Source organism: Aphelocoma coerulescens, chromosome 18 (assembly GCF_041296385.1).
Source record: "Aphelocoma coerulescens isolate FSJ_1873_10779 chromosome 18, UR_Acoe_1.0, whole genome shotgun sequence".
NCBI lineage: Eukaryota > Metazoa > Chordata > Aves > Passeriformes > Corvidae > Aphelocoma > Aphelocoma coerulescens.
Window position 1 is genome coordinate 12296703 of NC_091031.1, and position 25615 is coordinate 12322317.

Genomic DNA, 25615 nt, shown 5'->3' on the forward strand with positions numbered 1-25615 from the left:
GGATGGTATCTCTGTGTCCTTTCCTGGGGGTGGACCAGAACCTTCCCTGACCCACGGGATCCTGGCACTGCTTCCATTAGGATGAGAGAAAAGCAGGCAGCATGCATGTGCTCTACAGGAGAGAGAAGGTGGGAGTTTTCCAGGGTAAAGCATTTCCTCTGGTTCATGTTCAATTAAAAATCATTCTGTGGCCGACAACAGCTTCTCATCTGGCATATCGTGGAAACACTATTTCAGCACAATTTACAGCCTTTTGGGGGAAGGAGAACTCGGTTATTTAGTAACTTCCCTGCTCGCCCTCAGGAAGGTCAGATCCTTTTGTTCCCTGCCAGAACAGTGAGAGCTATAAACTACAGGAGGGAGAGAGTGTTGGGAGCTTGTACTTTCGGCGGTGCACCTGGATAACCCTGCAAACAGCCCTACAGTGCACGGAGGTCACGCATGCAGGAGTGGAATATTATGGGATTGATTCATTAGAGCAGGGAAGATCCAGCAGTGCTGGAGGGCAGCTCAGGAGCTGAGTGCTACAACACAAAGCACAGGGGTTGGATGCACCTTGCCGAGATTTAGGTAAAATCTGCAGCTTAAAACCAACAGGTCAGGGGGCACCAGGATGAGCTGATCCCCATTAATTTCCCCTTGGTTGCATTTTTTCTGATAGGAGATGGAAAATAGCACAGGAAGGTTCAGGTTTTCTCCACCACAGGTGCTGGCACCTCTGGAGCATGGTGTGGGACCAGCTTTGCTCCCAGGCTGTTGTCAGCAGCTGCCTCAGCTTGCAGGGCACTGCAAAGCTTGTATGGGCTCATAGCATGGCAGAAAACCCAGTGCTAAGCCAGGAGTGAGATTAACTTGTCAAGGAGCTTCCCCCTCCAAGAGAATATTCATTAATAAATTTTGAAATAATAAGAAAAAGAAGTTAACAATTATTATTATGCTGCCTCACATCCAAAGTTTTGTGGATATTTAATTGTTGTTATTTTCACCATGTCAGGCAGGTTCATGTGACACAGACACTACAAGGAGGGAGAAGCCAGCTGAACACACCACTAATTGCTACACTGAGTTTTCCCATGAACTTCATTCAATTTCCAACCAGGAGCTTAGGGAATAAAGGTCAAAAAAATCCTCCAGGCTCAGAAAATTCACAAGAAAGAGAAGGAAACAACTTCCATTGTTGCTACACATTTGTTAACATTTCATTTTACAAGAAATCAATACAGCTCAAACATTTCTGCCAAAACCACAAAAGAACAATGGTTCAAGGGCTGCAGAACATGGAGATTTTTTTCATCACTTCACAAAGGTATAAAACAAACACTTTCCCTCTGCCCCCCTGTTTATTCTGAAAAATATTTGTCCAAGAAGAGCAGAAACTTATCTCCAGGAAGTTTGCAGAGGAAAGATAGTGGATGAACAGAGAATCAAGAAAAGCATTTTGAACAGTGCAGGAGGAGATGTCAAAGCAGCAGTTCTTCCCAACATCATTTTCATCTCAGTTTGCTTGCTCAGCCTGACAATCAGCATCTTATTATGCAGCCCCAGCATTTCTCTGCAATTTAAACAAGGCGTCGGTAATGGTGTGCAATCTTCAAGGTCGCTTTTGGAGAGCTGTCTTTAGCCCAGTGGTCACCAGCTATTTAGGAATAAAAATGACAATTTCACGAAAGCAAATTACATCCTGGATGTATAATACACTGCAGCAAGTGCACTGGAAATGATCAGATGGGAGATCCAGCTTGGAATATCTTAACTTTCATGTGCATAAAGGAGGTTTCTGGGATCAGGAAGCATTCCAGTATAGCCCTCAGAGAAAGAGCGGCCCCCTTTCATTTATCTCCAGGTACACAGATTCATAATTATAGCATTCTCTTCCTATTGTACCTGGATATATAAGCCTATTTAGAAGGTATTTCCTTGGAGATTCTTTACCTTGCAAAAAAAAAATTTGTCTCTGACACACACAAGGAAATATTACATTCTGCACATTAAAAGATCCTTTAACCTATTCTAAATTTCCATTCTTTCTTTTCCCATGCTCTTATCTGAAGAGAATCTTTTTCTTCCTCCATTCAGTGAATGGCTCATGACTTCTTTAGCCAGTAATTTCCTGGGGCATCACAGCAATTCCTGTGATGATTAATGATGTCACCAAGGCCAGGCTTTGACATCACAGAACAAACAGGTTTTTTTGGGGAATAGAAGGATTTAATTATTTAGATTTAACCAATGTTGGTAAATGACACATAGTGTGTATTTAGGAAACCATCAGGAAGGATTTTCTCCCTCATAGTGAGACAGGGAAAAGGAAAATATTTGGCAATGTATATTTGAGTCAACTTGAAGAGAACGTTTGCAGGAATTGGTGGTCTTACTCATGGTGAAAGAAGGTGACGTAGATCCATGGGCTCACTGGAATATGGCAGCAAGATAGTGACAAGACTGTGGATGGAAGAGGAACATATTTAAATTTAGCTGCCAGTGATTTCCAATGGGCAGCTTTAGATGTCATTCCCCACTTCGTAAGGACTTCATACAGAATGACTTGAAAAATTATCATATTCTTAACTCCTATCAAAATTCATATACTATTGGCTCTGCTTTGCTGATAAATCTAACACATCCTAAGCCAGGACTGTGTCCCTGACTTGACTGGAGGTGGCAGAACCAGCTCCAGAGCAGGGTGTGCTCTTGGGCTGGGTGAGCAGCATTCAGGCTCCCAGGGAGCTTCATACTGCTGCAGAGAAACCTGTTCACAGTGTCTGAGCAGCATTCAGATTCTTGGGGCTTGCATTTATTAACATGCCAATTTCTTGGTTAAGATGAAAGGGGGAGGAAATCTTTCAAACAAGCTTGTAAATGGGATTTTTTTTTCCTCAGTAGAATGACAGCTTTTGTATGTTAAGTGTATTCCTTCTGGCTACAGTGCACACACAAGGAAATTTTGAGCAGCATAATGCCACATGTGCAGGTTGTTGACTTAGAAAATACGCCCCCCCCCCCCAAAAAAAAACCAAAATCTAACATCAAGGATACAACTCAAAACCTGAGCTAGCTGTGGTTAGCAGACTCCTCAGTGTTGCACGGCCTTGCACTTCACCCAGATCCTCTTAGAGTCCAGGAGAATGGAACAGCTTGTCCTGTGAGTGTCTGTCATGGACACATGGACTAGTGAACTTCAAAGTTACAAAAGGATTTTGTGCTCTTTTGGAGATGGTGGTCAGGACCACAGTGTCTACTGGACAGTGTTTTTTCAGATGTTTCTCTTCACAGTGAGTACTGGAAGAGTGTAGCAGCCTCACGAGACCTCCCTGGCTTCCAGCAGTAGAAAAGCTCCAAGGTTTCCCAGTCATTTCCAAAAAAAGTATCTGTCATTTTTCCAAAAGAGATATCATAACAGTTGGAAACATCACAGCTGCTCCCTCCAAAAACCTGTGTTGGAGCATCAACCAGCCTCATGAGAACTTTACCTGTTCCACTGAAAACAACCCCAGTACTGAAAAAAGTGCTATGAAAGGAAGAAGCTGGGCCAGAAAGGTGGCTGTGACTGGGATAGGATAGAGCAGGACATCATCACCACCCAGCTGCTGGCAGAGCTGTTCCACTGAGAACTCCATGAGCAGCTGCTCACACCCACAGGATGCCCTGGTGCTATTTTGGGGCCGAGCCTTTCACATCACAATATCACATATCAAGAGTGTCTCAGCAGGGCCACGTCCCCTTCTGCTGACACCATTTATTCACACCATTTCGTGTCACTGACCTCCTTTTACAGATGAAGCAATATCTGTATTGTGAGGCGATGGTAACTTGGCTTTGGCCTCCAAGGAGTGAGGGTTGAAGGTGATCCAGAGATTGCCTGAGCTCAGGTTGCAGGTTGCAGTGCTACACCTCAAGCAGGATCACCTGCCCAGTGAAGCCCTGAACCTTGCACTGAATGGAGGAGGCAGTCACAGCAGCATTGTACATTAAATTCCATGATACCTTCACTAGAAAAATCTTGAAACTTTCTTGAAACTCCAAGCACAGAAAAATAATTGTGATGACAATGTGTGGTAACCCTGCAATGTTTCTCAGGGCGGCTACAAGGCTCAAACTTGGCAGTCTTCAAGTCTGCCAACATGTTTTGATCAGACACACTATGTCAGAGCATTCAATGCCACCTTTACATTAATTTTGAGATTAGGTCACTTAACTTATCATGATGTGACCTCTCCATAGAGAATGAAGGAGCTGCTGCCATGGCACACCAGCACTGCTGGAGGCTGAACAGATGGGGAACTGGCATCCTGGTTCAGGCAGACCTCAGGAGGAGCCAAGGAGAAATTGTCTGTCTTGTAAACCATGGCAGGAGCCCAGGACAGTGTCTGCAAGGGAGAGTTGGATGGTGTTCCAGTGCCCATCCAGCCCTGGCCACTCCTGGGATCATGCCTGACCCTGCACTAACCTCACTGTTAACTTCCTTTGCACCACAGCCTCGGCCTCCCTTCTCCTGGAGCAGCTCCAGACCTGTGGGGTTGTTTGTTCCCACATTCAGCAAGCAGAAATGTGATACTTCACACCAGAACATCTCATTTTCACCTAAGATTTCTCCAGAGCTATCAGGAGAGGCCTGGATAAGCTGTTCTCCCTGCCACAGTGGGACCATCATATCTTCTTAGCTGGGTAGAAGAGCATGCCTCAGAGACACCTGGAGAAGTACAGCAGACACCAGTGGTGACAACCACTGTGACCAAGAGACACTCATAGGGTGTGCTGTGGTGACCACACACCTCTGGCCTTACTCTGCCAGGACAAAAGCCACTGGAATCTACTGTCTCATGTTTCCTATTCATAGGCCTTAAACCTTGAGAGTGAACTGAGCAGTACGAAACACATGGTTCAGGCATGTCACAGTGATTCAGACTATCTTAAAATGTCCCTAAATCTTCATGTGTTGCTCAATTTTATGGTGTCCACTGCCCCAGCACTTTGAAAGATTCCAACTCCCCAAGGCTGGGAAATGGACCAATTTGCCGAGAGCTCACAGACATGAGATTAAAACCTAAAACATTAAGACCCTTCTGGGGTTTGAGTTTTCCCCCACTTCCTCTCTCACTGGAACCAGGAAGTGCAAAGAAGCCACTGTGAAAATAAAACTTAGTTTCTTTTCAGAAAGTTACTTGAACTTTCGGAACCCTATGTTCATTCCCATTGAGGGCAAAAATCCAAGATAGTTATTCCTGTATTTAAACCAGGTTCAGTCATCCTTAGTAATTAAGGACACTAGATCAAAAATTAAATTTATTGTACCAGTAGCACAAGCACAATGGATCTTCATAAAACTTAACTGCACAGAGAAGTGGGTTGCCTGAGATCTGCCATTCAAGCAGGCTTTATTGCATTTAAATATAGAATCATAAAAAATAAATTAGGAATGGGGATGACCCTTTGTCTACCTAGAGGCCCAGGAAAGATGTTTGCCTCTGATACAGTTTGAAAATTAGCATTTTATAGGGCCTGGGATGCTGCCTGACACACAAAATACTTTAAAATTCTGTAAATAATGTAAGTAAATTAACAAGAGATAGTGACTGCAATGAATAAAACATAAGTTAAGTACCTTTCCATTTCCTCTGAAGCCTAGAGGAAAAAAGTGACTAGATTCAGCTCTTTGGGGGAAAAAAATGCAAGTACTTGCAATGTACAGGAGAACACACAGATAATTCAGAGAAACACTGAAAAGTCAGTCTGAAGCATCTTCTATTTAACTATGGAAAAGCCAGGGGTTTGTGGCAAAGACAAGCCCCTTGGGTTGAGTTTTAGCCTTGTTGGGGCAGTCCAATCTCCATCAAGTGCTTGGGAAAATCATCAGAGAGGAGGCTTTCCTCTTTCTTGCTTCTTCTCCTCCCCCCTCACTCACCAGGTTCCTCAGAGAAGGCTGGTCATGGGCACAGCTCAGGGGCTTTTTCCTTCCAGCAGGGGTTACTGAGCCTTGCCAAAAACTACATTGCTCTTTGCAAAGCAAGTCAGAGCCCAGAGAGTCAAGGAAGAACAAGGAAGTCCAAGTCTAGAGCTGTGAATTGTGAATGTAGTATGAAGAGTATGACCATCATCAGCCCCAAACCCGTTCCCACTTTAGCATGGGCCTCTCCTTGCTTCCTTAAGACCATCTGGAATCCTAGGCACAGTCAAGATGTCCCTAGCATGGTTTTGTCAACAAGGGAGCATGTGGCTGTCAGGTAGATTTGTCTGGGGACAGAAGTGAGCTTGGACCTCCCTTAGATCAACCAGCATTGCCCAGTTCCTTGCACACCCTTTAAAATAGAGAGAAGTGACATGAGGATTGATAGGGCTCTGGACAAGAAAGTAAGTTGCCCATCCATGGAAAAAGCACATATCCCAGGGAACTCTGAGGTTGAAGGCATACAGATGGTGAGGCATTTAGTTGACAAAACCTCTATTTTTCTATTTACAGTTTAGATCTGGCCTTGAAGCCCTAAGCTGACATCCCTGGCTAAGGCAGAGTGGGAATCTTGCAGCAGCATGCCGGCTCGGAGGCAAGAGCCTTATCAGATGGGCTGAAAATATGACAGCAAGAGCCTCTCCCAGGATGTTTTGGCTTGTGATCCAGGATGAACACCTGGAAGCCAAGAGGAGCCTGGAATAGATTAAGTGAGTTGGCCAGACTTTCTCATCTTGTTAACATGCTGCAGGCTTCATTTGTGCTTTGGGCAGGGATTCAGAGTGATTCTTTATTTGATTCAAACCAGATATCCCATCACAAATCCCAAACTCCTGCTCGTATCAGCATCACCCAGACACTGTCCCTGCAGAAAACAGTCTTTGCGACAAGAGCATCTGATAAAACACAGCTTGGGGTTCGGCTGAAGACAAAACCTAGCACAATATTCCACTTTGTCTCTCCTTTTCCACCTTTCACCCCTTTTTCTCACTCCTCTACATTTAGTTTCACTGCCCCAGATCACAGGAAGATTCAAACCATGAAAGCTTCCAAACCGTGCATCAGGAAGTTCAGCCGCTGGCTCTACAAGGACAAATACCACCAGCATGTCCTTGGAGAGCCTGACCCAGGGCCACAACACATGCCATGGCCAGGATGTGGCTGGGACATTGTGTCCCACCGCCCCAGACAGCAGTTTCTATTACTTTTCCTCCTGAACATCAATGTTTTTCTCTCAAATGCATGGGATTGACTCCAAGGTCTCATAGAGGTCATGCTTCTGTAGCCATCTCACGCCTTCAGGAGACTTGAGGCCAGGACAAGTTGGCCCAGGTGACACCAGTGAGGACACACACGCAGACACACACACACACAGAGCCACAGCACTGTCCTCGGACCCACATCCCTCTTTCACCCAGCACTCACTAAGACTTCCCATCATGGAATACAATGTCCCGTAGGATAGAAATTAATTTAAATTTAGCTGAGCAGCAATATTCAACCAAGAGAAGCATAACGTGGTGGGGACCCAAGACAGCAGCATCACAGGCATGAAAAAAGGTTTCTCTCTATGCTGCACCTAAACCAAGTGGTTCTTGGCCAGAGAAGTCCCAATATGACTGTTTGCAGTTACAGGTAGCTAATAAAAGCCAAATACTTCAAGAGAAAGGCAGCTCTTGCCCCTTCTCCTGACATGGACCCAACATCTCATCAGTCATTTCCACATGGTTCACTCTGATGCTCCATGCAGGCATGAAACTGCTGACATCAATTACAACCAAGAAAACTGAAGGATTTTATCAAGTACTGTTACTTCCAGGTCTGCCTGTGTGTAAGGCCTTCCAGTAAAGATATAAATCAGCAGTTAAATGGTACAAAGTGGGGTCTATGGCCCTGCTGCTAGGAGAGAGCTCGGCTCACAGGTGAGGGAAATAGTCCTGACCTGCTTCCAGGGAAGCCCTCTTGAGTCTCTGCACAGCCAGCTTGAACCAGGAAAAACTTGGGTTCTACCCCAAATGTTGTCATTTATCCATTTTACGATCTTAGGCAAGTATTTGCCTCAGCTTATCTAATTCAAAGTGAAAGTGAACCCAGCCAGCTTCTGAGAACTGCTTTAATATTCATAGAGAAATAAAAATAGAAGAAAAACCCAACAACATTAAACCCTCCCCCCCAAAAACCAGAACTAACCAAAAGAATCCAAGCAAAGGTTTTACAGACTCATCAGTATGAGGAATCAACAATTCTTTTTTTCCTTTACAACAGCAGAAATCTATAAAGACACTCATAGGCTCTTGCAACTGGTAATGGGAACATGCAAGTGTAGGCTTCCCTGTTAAATGATTTTGGTCAAAGCTGTCCCTGCCCAGGGGCTTTTCACTTAGAGGGCACAAGGATTTAAAGTTCATTGTTTTACAAACAGACAGAATGGGTTTGTTGTTGTTAAAATCATTTTCCATTGAGAACTGCCCAAATAATTTCCCTTCTCTATCCCCCCTCCCTGTTCCCCAGCCCTTGCATACCAGCACTATCAATTCAGTTCTAGCTTTGCTTAAATGCTGTTGAAAGCCAGCAGGAAAACTCTGTCAGAATCCTGACAGTATTTTTGGAAAGTCCAGTTTTCCTGTTTTCTTTTGGATCAGGACAGCAGCTCACAGTTCACTGAACCAGGAAGCCTGGGTCTGCTCCTGAGTTTGCAGTTTCATTTTAGCATCTCAATGTTTGGGAGAGAATTTGTACCCGGGGAAGCTCCTGCCATGCTCATGGTGCTTTTCTGAAAGACAGAATCCCAGAATGGTTTGGGTTGGAAGGGACCTTAACGACCATCTCATTCCAAAGCCCTGCCATGGGCAGGGACAATTTCCTCTAGACCAGGTTGCTCAAATTTATGTGTGAGCTGCTGGGCCACTGCTTTGAGGGAAATTGCCATTAAATCCAAACCAAACGTGGCTATTTCAGGCTCAGGGACACTTGGACACTGGCTGTGCAGCCCAGGGTTAGCTGCTGACAGGCATATTGCTGCTCCAAGGGAGGCAGAACTCAAGGGGGCTGCTCAGCAAAGTCTTCCATAATCTGCTATTCTTGCAGTGCAATCAGCCCAATTTACACCCAGAGCTTCTCCTGGAGGAGATCTCGACTTCAGACACATCTGAGAAGTGCCCAATGCTGCAGAAGGAGCTGCCGGAGCTGTGCTGCAAGCCCCAAGTACAAGATGGTGCATAGGACAGAATCAGTCTGCTCTAAAGAAGAAATTCTCCTCAATAGGGAAGGAAACAGGTTTGCCTGATGAAAAATTAAAGTGCCCCTGGCCTGGTGGTTTCCTCCTGGGGTGAGTTAAAGCAGCAGCCTGAAGAGAGAGGCAAACCCTTCCCCTTACGTATTAACTGCAGAATGCTGCCCATCTCAGAGAGTTTCTTAACAAATTGCCCTCCTTTTTCTCCTTCCAGGGGGATGTTTGTCCCTTCTCCTCTCCAGAAGAGAAACAACTAAAAGAGGAAGAAATCTCACTTTTCACTAAGTATTTTGCTGAGACTGAATTCTCAGAGCTGCACCACCCCAAACTGAGACAACCCATCATCTCCTTCATGCAGCATGAACATTTGCCACTCTGATTTTGCAGGGAAGAGGTTAATGTGGGCATATACTGCTGACTTACCAAGGTTACTGTGTAGTTACTGAGAAGAGAAGCAGCTCCTCTGGGATTTCACCCTTCCCCAAGTCCAAGGGGATGGGAGCATCACCCTCCTCACGACTCAGTTCTCCCAGGAGTAAAGCAGGGATGATGGAGACATTGCCCAGCTGTGGGCACTCATGGCTGGCACCCCATGAGCAGAGCAGTGGCTGTGCTCTCCTAGCCCTCTGTCCCTTCCCAGCGGGAGACCCAGCTGTTCTCTCTGCAGTCCCAGGACACTGAGAGAACTTGGCATGAGGGTCCAACTGTTCCTGCTCCATTAACCACCACTAAGCCCCTGAGTAAACCCAATGGGGCTCCAGCAAATGGGGCAGCAGCGGCACCCAAAGAACAAGGGGGGCTTTATTCAAACACCTGCACCTCTGCTCCCAAACAAAACCAAAGGCACGAGCTTTCAATTTTCTTCTTTTATTACCCACCTTAAAAAAGTAAAACACAACACTGGTCAGCCACAGGATTCCTGCTTTTATGGAGCCCATCCTGCCATGCTATTGCTCCACAAGGACATTATTAATGCCATTTACAGGTCAGGTAAAAAGCGAACCCCGGCCACTCTGTAGGCAAGGGCTGTGGAGGAGTCATTCCAAAGGTGATCCCAGCAAAACCTAATTCTGCCTGGCCACATGCTGGCAAGGCCAAGGCAGCAATCACTCTGCATCCGGGCTGTAAAATCAAATTAAATAAAAGATCCCATTTCACCAAGGGCCTAATACTAATTTGTGTAACATTTCCATTATATAGTGCTGCCTACAGAAAACATACACAAAAGCACTTTGACGATTTAACAGGGAACATTCCAATAGGACACGTTATTAGATTTTCCTATTAAGCTGCTCGGGGCACACGCTCACTAATAGATGTTAATTGCATTAGCAAGGCTGCAAATTCAGTCCTTGTGGAATCCAAGTGACTTTTACAAAATTGAGTCAGTCCTGGAATTCCTGTAGGGACAAAAGGCAAAACAAAAAACCCAACACAGATAGAAAATTGGAACAAAGCCATCATGTCACCACTTTCTCAGCAGTGGCTTTAAACCACTTTAACATACTAGCATGTTTTGCTTTCACATTTCCAGAGTGGAATTTTCACAAATTTCCCAGCTTGGCAAAATAATTGGAGACAGCTCATGATATTAGAATAATGGATTTTTTTCCTTGCCAGTGGAAAGAATGGTTGAAACAGCAAAAAAGGCTTTCAGTTTACTCTTTTTGTGAAAATATTTCATATTTCTTCAGCATGTGCTTGTGTCCTACTACGTTCAATGGGGGTTTAAATACACACTTTGAGTTAACAAGACATACCCTGATTAGCCTAAATCAAGATCTAATTACAGAAGATTGTTGACAAATCATTTCAGACAACATGTAAATGTAAGCGAAACAGTATTTGGCTTGCACCCAACAGAATTACTCTTTTTGAGATAATTAACTTTGTCCTGAATGTATCAGGGCCAACATTTACGGCTCTGCTTTCGCAGACAGCTCTCCTCAGCCATAGTTTGGGAGTATCCCCAGTTTTCTGCTGACTGTTGAGGGAGCATGGATTTGGGATTCCACAGCTATAGAAATTTATTTCTGGCTCTGTCATTGTTATTTCAAAGGTACAATTCCTCTTCAGTTTTGCTGCCCACCCTTACATGCAACCCTATTTCCTAGGAAGATGCAAGAATTTTTAACAGCTCGGTGACAGCCTAAGAAATTACCCCCACTTGCAGGCAGGGAATGATGAACCATTTGCCAAGGGCAATGGCAGAACTGGGGCTCCAGTGTGCCCCTGGGGACGCCAGCCCTTCCATGGGAGGTGCAGGATAACACCCCTGGTGGTGGGTGCCTGGTCCCAGCTCAGGGGATGGTACAGACCCAGCAGCACACAGGCTGGGCAGGCGAGACCGCTCTCTGATGCTGGGTCCCTTCCTACACGCAAGCCCAGGAAGAGCACTATTACATATAATGCAAGCTCCTAAATCTTAATTAGTCACACTGTGCATTAAATTCAGTAATGAGCTGATGACTTTGGGCTCTGGACAAACTTTTCTGTCCATTTAAAGATTTCAGTATTAGAAATGCTAAGTACAGAGACTTGAAGCATATCCCAAAACCTACCTTAATCCCTTCCCTTATTCTGAGCTGACATGACTTCTAACAGATGTGTTGCATTAATAATTAAGATAAATTTAAAGGAAGATTAGGCCGGGATGCAAGTTTCTGGAGAAGTGGAAGGTTACAGAGCTCATCACAGCAGCACAGGAAGGTTGGACTCGACGATCTTGATGGTCTTTTCCAATCTTAGTGATTCTATGATTCCAAGGTAAAGGACCCACCTGAGCCCATTTGTTACTGTCAGGCTGGGGGAAGACCAGCTTTATCCCTCTGAGGCTTCAGTGCTGTCATTCCTGGCTGCTGGGTTATAACCTTGGTGGAGTTTTATCAGCCGCAAGAGGGGGAAATCAGCCCCGAGGCTCCCATTCATTCTCACTTTTGCAGTGCTTGGTGACTGAAACAGGACTCTCTGGTGCTGAGTCCTGCTGGGTTACTGTTTCCCATCAAGGTGACACAGTGTGTGACATCTTTCCTCCAAAACCAGTGACTACTCTCTGGGTGAACATCCTGAAGAAATGTTCAGATTCCCTTGTAGACTGGTGAACCTCCACAGCTCATTATTTTGAATTAAACACATCAGGGATACACATCTTGGCCTGACTTACCTCCATACACAGTGTAGATGGAGCACCTGAAGCTGCTCTGATGCTCCTCCCATCAGTCTGGCAAAACCAAGATCAGTGTTTTCCCCAGATGTCCATCCCTAAGACTTGGAACTTCCAGAGCTGCCCATCTCAGCAGCCAGGAGAGACCTACTCTCCTAGGACCCTCCTAGTCCTGCTCCACTCATGGGCTGTAACCCAGGTCTTCCAAGGTGTGAAGTTATCTCATTTTGACCTCTTCCAGTGAGAAACCAGCAAGGATAAACACCTGAGGAGGAACTTGATACCTGTGTGCCCTGATGCTTTGCTGTGGTATGTCCCCATGCCCAGTGAGGTTGTCTCCTGGTGCTGTCCACCACTTGGGCTGCGGGGGGCTGGGTGAAGGTAGGAAACAATGGAGAGGGCAGGTATTTCATCCTGATGTTACTGAGTAGACCCTGAATTTGAATGACCTTTGTGACACTTTGTAACACTGCTCAGCCCCTTGGATCTTTCCCTGACCCTTCACCAGCTGCAGGCAGAGGGCTCTGGCTGCGTTTCCATCCCTGGGGCAGGGATGTGCCTGCATCTCCCGGGACACTCCAGAGAGGAACAGCCGTTTCCCATGACCCTGAGAAGGCAAAACCAAGAAACTGCTTGTCTCAACACCGGGTTCCTGACAGTATTTAAACAGACAGGCTCAAACTGAAAGGCACCATTAGCTACCCAGATCCTGGGCGATCGCTCACGTTCTGTCATTCGGGCTGAAGTGTCGTTTAAACTAATTGGCCTTTTCCAGAGGCCAAATACCACTTGCGAACCCTCCCTTAAAACTACATGAAGCCAGTGACATCCCCAGTGTGAAGTGTTTTGGGTTCAAAACATCTCATTAAGTACATGATAACATCAACATAACTTCTGCTCCGCTCCAGGAGTTGTCATCACACAGAACCATTGTTTCCTGCAATTTTTATCATGAAATCCATTATATTTGGCATTTTCCTTCAGTCCCTACCACAAGGGCACACACTATTACAATGCAACTCTCAGCTTTCTAATTTTACTTCATTTCTACCATTAGTACTTAATGGAGCTCTGGCAGCAGGTGCGCAGAACAGGGACATTTGACCGACAGCTGTGGGCCTCCTCCAGTGGGCAATTCCGCAGTTCTAATGGCACTGGAGGCACAGCTCAGTCTACTTCTAGGAGGAAGGGGGCAAAGCTGAAAAAAAAATACTTTTCCACCTCAAGAAATGCCTTTGCATCTATTCATATCTATGCTCTAGATAGGAGAATTTAGTTCTCAGAACCAAAACCTCTCCTGCTACAGAGATTAAGTGGAATCAGAGCCACATCTGGTCGTCTCAGGGACTGCTCTCTCCTCACTCTGCCAAAGCCCCACTGACATCAGTCAGCACCATCTGAAACTGCTTCATCACTGTGAAACCATGATTTTTCTTTCTTTTTTATTAAAACTCTTCCAAAATCTTCTACATCTTTTGTTCCTTCCTGTGAATAGCACCAATCCTCATTTGTTTGGGTGTTCATGCTCTTTGCTTGCCAAGAAGCTAGTCTCGTGCCTTTCTGCCATTCAGCATCACATAAAAACATGAATATATCACAATATTCAGGAAAAATCTTTAGCCAGAAGCTTTTCCTAATCCATGGGCAGCCACAGCTGCACACTGATTTTGTCAGTGAGTACAGCATTTCAAGATGATCATCCCAGGGAGGTTGATGACCTGCCTGACATTACCTCTGCTCTCAGGAAGGGCAGATGCCAGTGAAGAAGCCTACAGGTACCAGCACACAGCTCCCATAGCACTGCATCCACAAGCTGATCCTCATCCAAGAGCTGAACTTGGCTGACCTCGCTTGGCTGGTGTGATCACAGCCCAGGAAAGGATGGCTGCAGGCCAGTGAGAAAACAGATGTCTGCCATAGACACCACTCATTGATACTTCATTCCCATTTATTATTTATTTAATACACACTGTGTGTCGATTAGGGTTCTGCTCTTGTGAACTCTGTACTAACATTTTTATAAGAAAGGTCTAAGAATAAATAACTGGAGACACAAAACCTCTGCAGTTCATTGAAGAGGAAGATTGTCTCAGTGATGCTTTTTATTTTCTCTCTCTTGTTTTGTGCTGAGTTTGTTCATGCTGGAGAGGAAGAGGCTGAGGGGAGACCTCAGAGAAGCCACAACTCCCTCCCGAGGGACAGCAGAGGGACAGCTCTGATCTCTGCTCTCTGTGATCAGGGACAGGATCCCAGGGAATGGCAGGAGCTGTGTCATGGAAGGTTTAGGTTGGATATTAGAAAAAGGTTCTCCCCTCAGAGGGTGGTCTCCCTCAGAGGCACTGCCCAGGCTCCCAGGGAATGGGCACAGCCCCAAGGCTGTCAGAGCTCCAGGAGCATTTGGACACCACTGCCAGGGATGCACAGGATGGGATTGTTGGGATTTCTGTGCAGAGTCAGAGGTTGGACCTGTTGATACTTGTGAGTCCCTTCCAGCTTGGGATATTCTGTGATTCTGTGATGGAGAATTTTTTATCCTCTGGTAGGAAACACTTCAAAAGTTTATTGGATGAGCAACTCAGGGTCTTCTCCAGCCCAATGACACCCTCCTCTCCAAGGCAGTGCTCCATGTGAGCCCAGTCTCCAGGATCAAGAGAAGTTTACAAACAGATGAGCTGCTTTCAGTTTTCCTGGCACTGCACAAGGCTACTCCAAGCAGAGACAGCCACAAGACACTTCGGATGTTTTGCAGCAGAAATCCCCTGTTTCTAACCCAGCTTTGCCACCCTTATGCTGAAGATTTCACAAGCAAGATTTCTTCAATTACAATTCAGGAACACGGGATGAAAAATAAAATAGGTGATGGAAAAATCATTGTACCCTTTATCAGCACAAAAACAGCTCAGTGAAGAGATTGACCAGTGAATATCAACACAACCGGGGGGAGAAAGGGAAGGGAAAAAGCTGTCAATCCATGGGAGCGGGGGAGATTTCTGCCAGTGTTGGAAGCCACTCCCTGGGGAAAAGCAGGCTGGAGACTAAATGAGAGGGAGATGTTGCATTGGCTGTGGTCTTCTGCTGAACAGAGAAACGGCTGCTCATGGGCAGGCATCAGAGCAGCTCAAGTTACTGCTAGTTTACTGCAGAGAAAACACCCTCTGCCCAGTTTATCAGACCTGCCCTAGGAGTAGAGATCAGCCCTATGGTTATTTTGGTCCAGACTCCCTTCAACCCCACGAGGTGCCACTTCAGGGATATAACTGACCTGGATCCCCTCCACCCTCATGAACTGGAACAAGGAACTGGACTTCACCCATTTAATTCACTGGGGAGGTCTAGGTGTGAGGATACAAGGGGCATTTTATTCTCCTTGTGCTCCAGGGCATTACAGGAACATAACCAAACCCACCATGATCTGTAACAGCTTCTGAACAACCCCCTGTGGAAGCCAAAACTCAGTACAGGTGTGTTCCAGATCCTTTCCCAGCACAGCATTCTAAGGGCAAGGAAACAGCCTGAGCAAACACAGCCAAGGAGACATTATCAAAATACATTTTCCTTTATCCAGTGATAATTGATGATCAGGCCATCAGAACAGAGATTAATGTCAGAGGGTCACAGAAGATAGGCTAGAAGGAACCTCGAGGTCATCTAAATCCATCCAACTGCTCATCAAAAGGCTCATTTCTGGCAGTATTTGACCTCTTCAGAATGAGAGGGAAGTTTCTGACTAATATTTTAAACAAAAATTTTCTTTGGCTAACTCCAAAATACTTAATTCATTTCTCTTATATATAAAAACTCTATAAAGGCACTTTTCTTCAGATAATTTCAAAATGAAATCAAACTCTTGATGAAAAGAGCCAATTCTGAACTTTTCCTTTGTTTCTCTCACAATAATTCATCTTGGAGCAACATAAACTCCAGGGGCTCATTCTTCTCTTGTTTTTAACCTTTGTGGTCAGCCAAGATATCATTGTTTTAATTTTAAAAATATTTAGAATTTCCAGCAAAAAGAAATTATTCCTACTTTCACAGATGTGTGACATATTGTGGCACCAGGGGAACAGTAAGGACGCAAGGGATTTGATCTGAAGAGGTTTGATGCAATGAACTCTTTCCACATTTTTCCCTCATCTGGTTTCGTCCTGAGTTCCTGCTTGTGTTGAACCAGGATAGGGGGACCAGCAGGGAGGGAAGAGGGGAAGGAAGGACCTTCATTAAATACTTCAGTGAACTTGTCTGAGAGGTGTCACCAAAGTGAGAAGCTCCGGGATGATGAATGTGGAAGTGTTATGCCATGTTTCCCTCCCATAACTACAGTTTCATCATGTAATAATAATAGGTTGTGATTGATTGTGACCCTTCACTGCTGCAGGATGTTGGTCGTTACGAAGAACTGATTGATCACTGAAGCTGTCATTTGACCACGCAGACCCCTTCCACCAGCTTTTAGAAGGAGAATGAAAGAATTTTTAAATAAATAAGCCTTTAAAAGATCTCAGGTCACTCTCAGGAGACTCCTAGCCCCTTCCTACCCTCATTGTGCCACCTGCAGAGCAGGAGGTTGCTAGACAGCTGTTTCAAAAGGCATCATTTGGGTGCTGTAAACCTCCAGGACCCTTCCTCACCTTAGACCCCTCCAGGTGGGGAGACACTGGTGAAGGACAGCAGGGACCATGCCCTCAAGCTCCATAGGGACTGTGCCAGTTGGTTGCTCTAACACATAGGGACAGTTTCCACTCTCTAATCCCTCCGGAGAGCAGAGGTCCAATCCTCAGATGGGATTTGTATCTGCTTAAATGCTTTAAAGAACTGCAGGCTGAGAGCCAGGAATCCACCTTTGATTGCAAGCAGTGCCACAGGCTCCCTGCACATCTTTGGGTAAATCCCTTTGCACTTGTGGTGCAGGGATGAAATTTCTCCTGTCTGAATGGCAATGCTTTTTGGAGACAAGGACTGACCATTCCACAGGGATGATGCCCTTCCATCCCAATGGGATTCAAAGTGACCAAAGACCTACTGGAAATTCCTGCAACAGCCACAAGGACCTCACACTCCAGGCTTCATCTCTTTCTATCCCTGTGAGAAGCTCAGCAGCTTCCCAGGTGACTTAGGCACTGCTTGATGTCAGTACATTAATAAACAGAGATCTGCTCTCTGACAGGGACACAGCCCTGCACTCTGCCCGAAGTGTTGTCAAGCAACTACAACTTCCTGTAACTGAGCCCTCAGAAGTATCTGCCCTGAGGTGAGCCAAGGAGAAATTTTACAAATGAAAATAAGAGATGTTTATGTCACACACACACACACGCGCAGAGCGAGCTACGATCACTCACTTGATAAATCCACCCTCAGCAGTGATTGCAACAGCTTTGTCCTCCACAGCTGAATTAGGGTCTCTCTGGCAGCATTTATGCCTCAGCAAGCAGAGCAGAGCTGCTTCTTGCCCTGCACTGAGCCATGCCTGGAGGAGGTCACAGTAATCCATGTAACAACATCTTTATCCCACAAATATTCATAAATTTCTGCAGATTTCCAGACAGGATTCATTATCTGCAGGCATTCACCAGAACATCTGGAGAAACAGGGCCAGCCACATTGTTAACATCAATCAATTCTGCTCCCTTGAAGTCAACACAGCTATGCCAACTTGCCCTTGCCAAGAATTAGTCAATCTTTTCTAAATTATAAGCTGTTCCTGAATTTACTGTTTATTCCCAGGTTACATCATTATTTAAACTTTAAAATGGGAGAGTGAAGGCGGTGGACTGCAAAAAAGATACGCATGGATCCATCTGTAGTATCTAAGTGCTGCTTCAGAACTAATGATTCTGTCAGGATATGGTAAGGCTGATTTGGGAGCTCTGCTCTCCAGATGGAAACAACACAAAGGTGGTCTGGCAGGGTAAGCACCTTGCCAAAAACACTCCATTGAAACAATCCAGGAGCATAAATGAAGCCTCCCAAAACACAGAATTTTGTTTTAACTTTCTAGATAACCTCCTAAATGGGTTGTGAACCTCTGAAGAGCCAGCAAAACCACCCGAACTCCTTGGGCTGAAGTGTTTTGAGGTAACATTTTCAGAAATGGTTGGTCCTGAGGCCCAGAACATAAATAGGCTTCTAACTAACAGTGTAAGCAAATTTCTTCTGTATTTTGAAGCTAGAGGCCATAGAAAACTAGTCCCCATCAGTATTCCATAGGAAAGTGAGTGCCAAGGGACCAAGTTGCCACTGAAAATAGGATTCACAGAATAAGAAAATTGCCTCATTATAAATCTTTTGGAGTGTCTGCAAAATGCCAAGAAACACCCAGAAGATCAAAGTTTCCCACTATTATCCTTCCTTGAGAGGGTGGAAAGTGGAGTCCCTGAGACAGTCAGGACTCCTGGAGGTGACCCTCTGCGATTGCAATGACCCCATGGTTTGGTCTGTGCAGAACCCAAATACAGCCCTTCAGCGTCATCTTTAAAGAGCTACACACAAGCACAAGGGTTGATCCCTTTCACAGGCAGTGTGGGCTCTGCCACAAATGGCAATGCAGACACTCTACAAATGTTTCATAGACTCCCATTTTACAGGTATTCCAGTCTCTGTGCTCCAGATCCCAGCATCCTGACCTGCTTACTCCAAGATGTCCTGCACAGGACCCCTCACCCCCACATCCCTCACAATGTTGTCCCATTGGAATTGTACCCCTGACCGTCTGCACACAGTTTTTCACTGCTCATACATAAACACTATTTTCCTGCACAATACTTGAGCAACTGAGTTGACAAACATGCTCTCAAAGAGGCATAAAGCAAGTATACACAGAGTAATGTAATGAGATCCCAGCACTGTTTCCCCTCCAGGGATGAATAATGCCAGCCTGACACATGGCATATGAATTCCCCAAGGACTGACAGCAAGCTGGATTTCTTGTACAACTCTATCACTTCATACATCTGTGGCCTTGTCAAGGTAGCCAGTCTCCATCAGTGCCACAGGGCTACTCAGGATGCAGCTGAGGACTGGCTGTCCAGGCGTTTGCTGCTGTGTTTTGAGCTTAGAAGCTCCATAAAAGCAGGTCCCACCAGATGCCGTAAGCCCCACAAGAACCACTGAAATTACTTGGACAACATCAGCTGCAGCATGTGAAATGGGGCTGATTTATACCAAAATGAGGATTTGGCTCTCCACATTAGAATTTGATACAAAGACTTGAGAAAAAATTAATACAGTAATGTTCTATGCCCATGTCTGAGGATCATCTGAGCAGACCACAGCCCATGCTGCAGATGGAGATGCAACATGTAGAATCATGGAATGGTTTGGATTGGAAGGGACCTCAAGGATCAACTAGTTCCAAACTCCCTGCCATGGGCAGAGACACCTTCCACCAGACCAGGCTGTGCTCCAAGCCCCATCCAACCTGACCTTAGACACTTCCAGGGACGGGGCAGCCACAGCTTCTCTGGGCACCCTGTGCCAGGACCTCACCACTCTCACAGGGAAGAATCTCTTCCTAATGCTTAGTGTAAACCTGCCCCCCTTCACTTTGGAGCCATTCCATCTTGCCCACAGGACTGTGACCCCAGGTTTTGGGTAGGTATCTGCTAAATTCCACACTGCACTTCAGCAGGGGTGCCATCTCTGTGCTTTCTTGGTGCTGATGGTCCCCAGGAGATTTGTGCTCTGGAGCTTCACCCTGGAAGAGCTGTATTAGTACTTGGCCTGAAGTTTACTCTTTCCATGATTCTCATCATCAAAGAAAGCCAAGGCCTGTCTGACATTTCTGCAGTCAATCCTGTTTTAGCCCATGACTGAACAGCATTTCAGGTGGATTTGGATACCAGTACAGCCCAGTGGCTCCAGCACATCTCCCTATCTGCCTGATAGAATTCAGCTGCAGGTCTGCTCAGGTATCAGCTGGGACATGGGGCTTTCACCTCCCTCCTGCTGCAGACACATCCAGCTGTCAAGGTCCTCACCCCCTGGTTCCCACTGCCCCATCTGGCTGCCTTCTGCTGTGCCAGAATTAGCACAAGCGTTAGTGATATTCCATTTTCCAAAAAGATGTTTTCTTAGTTTTTAACTACATGGAAGTTTCTGCAAAGCAGGTTTTTGTGGGTGAAATGGATTTTCTATAGGAAATAATGAAAATCTGGGGAGGAGAAATGAGTCAAAAACTCCTTTGGATTTTAGAGGCATTTTCCTTGTTCGGCTTTTTGATTTTCAAGTTTTGTTTTGGCTTAGGAGGAGGGGAGAGTGGGACATAGAGTAGAGCAGCTCTGCATCTCCTACAGCAGGGTGTAAACAGCATGGTCTGTCTTTTGCCCACTGAGATGTGGGATCCTGGACTGAGGGCAGGTTTGCCAGAGCCTCTCCCTGTTCTCAGCAGTGACAGATCGTGGCTCAACCAGAGTCCTCCAGCCACATGGGCTGCAACCACATGAATTTGATTTACCTGCTCACTTTCCCCTTGTTCCTCCCTGAGCTCAGCTTTCTAAATTCAGCACTGGAGCCTGTCTGGTCATCCAGGAGGGCACAGGTGAAAAAGTGTGCTGGTTTGGGCTGGGATAGAGTTAATTTTCTTTATAGTAGCTGGTACAGGGCTGTGATTTGGGTTTGGGCTGGGATAGAGTTAATTTTCTTTATAGTAGCTGGTACAGGGCTGTGATTTGGATTTGTGCTGGAAACAGAGTTAATTTTCTTTATAGTAGCTGGTACAGGGCTGTGATTTGGATTTGTGCTGGAAACAGTGTTGATAACCCGGGGATGTTTCCCCTACTGCTGAACAGGGCTGGAATAAAGTCAGGGCCTTTTCTGCTGTCCACCCCATCCCACCACTTAGGAGGCTGAGGGGGCACAAAGAGTTGGGAGGAGACACAGCCAGGACAGCTGATTCAAGGGATATTCCAGACGATATTGCATCATGCTCAGCATATAGAGCTGGGGAAGAAGTAAAAATGAAGGACATTTGGAGGAATGGTGTTTGTTTTCTCAAGTCACCATTACATCTGATGGAACCCTGCTGTCCTGGGGATGGCTGAGCACCTGACTGCCATGGGAAGCGGGGAATGCATGACTGGTTTTGATCTGCTTCCTAACATGGCTTTTACTTTACATATTGAACTGTCTTTATCTCAAGCCACAAGTTTTCTCAGATTTACTCTCTCAGTTGTGTCCCTCATCCCACCAGGGGACAGTAAGTGAGTGGGGATGAGATCCTGGCTGGGGTTAAATCATGTCAGAGAAGAAGGCAATGGTAAATCCAAGCCAGCTGTAAACACATAGCCCTTGAAAGATGTTGGTGAAGCACCAGGGAAATGCTGAACTGTAGGTGACTCCTCCTATCCGAAGTTCACTCCTGGTGTGAGTTCCACGAGCTGTGGCCAGTCAGCCATATCCAACTTAAATTACACATTTATTGTCAAGGTGGGCATGACCTGCTGAGTTACAGAAGTACCCTTACATATAAGGTACCTCTAACCAGCCCCAGCCCACGCAAAGGACACAGAAGACCAATATTTGTCCCTGCACAGTGCTTCCTTTCCCACTCTCCACACCACCCTCCAGCCATCTGTTCACTGCCTGCAGCTTCCTCCCAGCTCACCCTTTGAAAGCAGTGGATCTCTGCCAGCTGAGACTCTGCCTGCCTGGCATTCCTGGCTGTGCTCCCTCCTGCTTTCCCCAGGGAGGTGCTGGAGCAACTCTTGCTGTCTGCCCGGGTCACCTGCTAACCAGCTTACCTTGCACCAACCGAGACTGGCTGGAAGTGGCAGCTCCTCCCACGGGATGCAGAGCTCTTGCTGGCTGAGGGTAGCAGGCTCTGCTTCTGAAACGCTTAGAAACAAAGAGATTTTTTTGGAGGTCAGGCCAATATATGTAAAGCATCCAACACTTTCTTGCCTTTCTAAATCACCTGAGTTACTTTGCTCTGTAGCCGGGACTGGCCCTTTCACACTAAGGGTATTTGCTGGTGTCTTTGGGTTATGCTCAAGGGGTACACTGCTACAGAAACCCCAGCAGAGCACAGACCTCCACATTACAGATTCACCCATGAGCAGCAGAAAACAAAGGTTCATCTCCAGTTCCTTGCCCTTGGAGCTATCTGGGATAAGAGGTGGGGTACTGGATAAAAGCAACACATCTGATCCAGTCCTGTTTGGGAGCATCCTCGGGACTTGCTCCAGGGACTTGGAAACAAGCTGAACTTGAGATAAAAAAACAACACACAAACCAAAGCAGGAAAGCAGAAACACGAACACTTCCAATAACCAGAACACACATGCCTGGGACAGAACCATGGATGACCCAAGTGAAGGAACCAAATTTTAAACCTCAGAAACAGCCTGTATCTATGAGAAGAGCCAGGGATCCTGGGAGAAACAAAAAAGCCAGTGATGCTCTGCGAAAAGCACTTGAAAAAACTTCCATGAAAACTGCAGGGAAAAGCCTGTTTTTTGATAGAATAAAAGCCTAAACCAGAGCCTGAATATGCAGTGTGGTACTAGAAGGAATTTCTCTGGGAGCAAGGATAAGCTGAAGTCCTGGGTAAGACCTGGGGTAGAGCCTACCAGAGTTTCTGGGAAGGGAGGCTGGGCTTGTGCCATGAAACCTAAGCTACACTCCCTGCTCCCTCTCAAGGGTGATGCAGAATTATCTAGGGATTCTCTCCTTATTAAAAAGAAAAAATTTCTTTGCTTCAATGCCAGAAAGTTTATAAAAATAATTCATGACCAGATTAATGAGAGAGAGTAAGTAATTAGAAATCAAAAATGAGATAATTCTGTTGTAGACATGAGTGATGGTGAGAAATAAATTATATTTGGCTGACATTATTTAATTAGCTGGAATCATGGCACTTTCTTAAATTTTCTTTGGTGAAGCTTTTAAGGTTTTGACACATGAATTCCCAGCTAAATAACCTCAGTGTCAAAGCAGCCAGCTGTATCTTCTCTGCCAAGCCATTTCTGGAGCATATTATTTTAAAACTTCATCCTTTTGTTCAGGGTTTTGGTGGCTACCAGCACATGGGCTGTAATTTCTGGCAAAAGCCCAATATCCGGATTGTTCCTGAGCGCAGCTGGTACCAATGTTCTTCCTATCAGCCCCTGGTGGGATGGGGAAAAGATCAAGGCAAGAAAAATGGTGATGCCTTCACTGCTGTGAGCAGCTCAAATAGCCAGGAACCCTTAGCACTGCTGCAGTGCTGCTCATCAAGCATCTCAGAGGACTTAATGAGCGTGAATTAAACCTCACAATTAGAGCTGACTTTATAAATAGTTGTAAATAATATTCCTGGAGGACAATGCTCTCCAGTTCTTAAGCAAATTATTCCGGTGAGAGCGGCTGATTCTTGCAATCCTATTTGTAAGCCCCTTCTCAGGGGGAAAGAGTAAATTGCAGAGGCAGAAGTTGAGATCTAAAAGTCCTGCAGGATGGAATCATGGTCTCTGGAAGATAAGGGAAAGCAGCAGGAGGAAAAGAGAATAAACAGCTTGGTGAGAAGAGCTCAGAGACAGTGAGACCAGCCAACTTACTGCGTGTTTGGAACCACCTGCTCTCCCAGTGAATTAGGCTGTAGGAACCTGCAACAATCAGGTGTTTTAATGAAATCAATTTTAATCTGTAAAGGGAGGAAATCCTGATTTACAGGAAGGTCAGAGGACTTGCAATGGCCATAAGGTTTTAACCTAGCTGAAGGTACCAGCACTAACATTTGACACAGGAATTCCTCTCTCTAATAAAGAAGCTATTTAACAAGGTGCTGAACAATAGAAATGTTTGAATGATTTATAACAAATTACCTTTCTAAATATATGCATCAGGAAAGTTTTAACACCATGATTCTTAACCACAGAGAGAAACTGGAGGATAACAGTTTAGCTTCAAATAAAGCAACTTACAGGCAGATCTAGTGGCTAGGTAACATTTTTGAAGGGGAGAAAAAAATAACAAAAACTGCAATACATGGTAGTTGAGGATCTGGGACTGCCAGCAGCACAAACTCCCAGCCATCTGAACACCAGGCACGAGGAAAATACACATATATAATAAAGACTTTCCTGAAAACAGGCCCCAGTGAAAGCCTTCTCAATCTTCAAGGTGCTTTTAAATGAATCATTTTGGCCTGAAGCTCAATAAATGTGGTTCTACCTATGAAATCTACCAACTTTTTCAATGCCTTTGTTAGCATGGACTCAACTTCAAGCTTTACCAGCACTTCTTGCCTTCACAGATCTTCCCCAGACCTTTCCCTAGTGCTTACAGACTCTCCAGATTATCGTTTCTTGTTTCAACCTTTTCTCACCTTCCTCAGGGAGGTCTCCACAGCCTTCGAGTGCCAGACAGAGATGTTCCTGGCAGCAGCCTGTACCCTTTCAGGTGAATTCCTACCTGCTCTGTGTATTCTCATCCCTGCAAGGTGATGCTTCTCTGGGATGCTGCCATCAGCCTAAGCATCTCCCCTAGAAATGCCATGGTCACTTGCACAACCTGGAGATCTGTTTGATTTCTATGGTAAAGAAATTATTTCTCACCTTTCTTGTATCAACCAAGAGAAAAAGTAAACCCACCTTGGCTATCACCATCTTTAGCAGCAACCTTTCAACAGCCTCACCTACCCCTTTATCAATCTGTTTGCCTTCTTCAGGAGCTTCCTCCTTCAGCTGATGTTCCCAGAGCTATAAGGAGACCCTTTAGCCCATCTTCTTCCGAGTAATCGCTTCTCTGTATTCAGAGCCCCATGAACCACAGACATTCTTATTTCTGTCTTCTAGGTGCTCTTGCCAAAACAGCACCTGAGAATGGCCCCCAAACCAAACCGGGGAATGAATTCCCAATATCCACAAGCCCAGGTACAACTGGGAATAGTTTTCAGGGAGATACAGAGGACAGGGCAGATGCTGAACCCCACAAGGACTCACCTTCCCTTTCCTCTGCAGCACCAACTCCTCTGAGAAGGAAAAGCACCCACACTTTTTCCAGCCCAGAACTGAGCAGCTCATATAAAATACAGAAATGAGGGACAGGGGTCCACGAGCTGCTGCAAAATCAGGGTGAGCTCAGATCCAGGCTGCCTCCAGGACTGACATCTGCTGGGGCATTCACACCTGGTTTGGAATGAAATCAAGGGGAGGTGAGAATGAGGTAAGGAGCAGCTCAACTCCATCAAGCTGAGGTCATCCAGCTGTGCTGCTTGAAAGTTACATGGGAATGTTAAAGCAAAATCTACATATTTTAAAAATGAGACACCTATAGAGTTTAAGCTTTGCCAGAGTTTGGGAGC

The 25615-nt window shown here is 45.6% G+C and overlaps 1 long non-coding RNA gene across 1 annotated transcript; it reads right to left on the minus strand.

Moving 5' to 3' along the window:
* Positions 1-989: 989 nt before the first annotated feature.
* On the minus strand, positions 990-25413 carry LOC138120080 (uncharacterized). The gene is made up of 4 exons (XR_011155732.1): positions 25254-25413; positions 22074-22167; positions 2376-2442; positions 990-1636 (listed from the first exon to the last, which is right to left on the minus strand). It is a non-coding gene; the product is annotated as an uncharacterized lncRNA (long non-coding RNA).
* Positions 25414-25615: the final 202 nt, after the last annotated feature.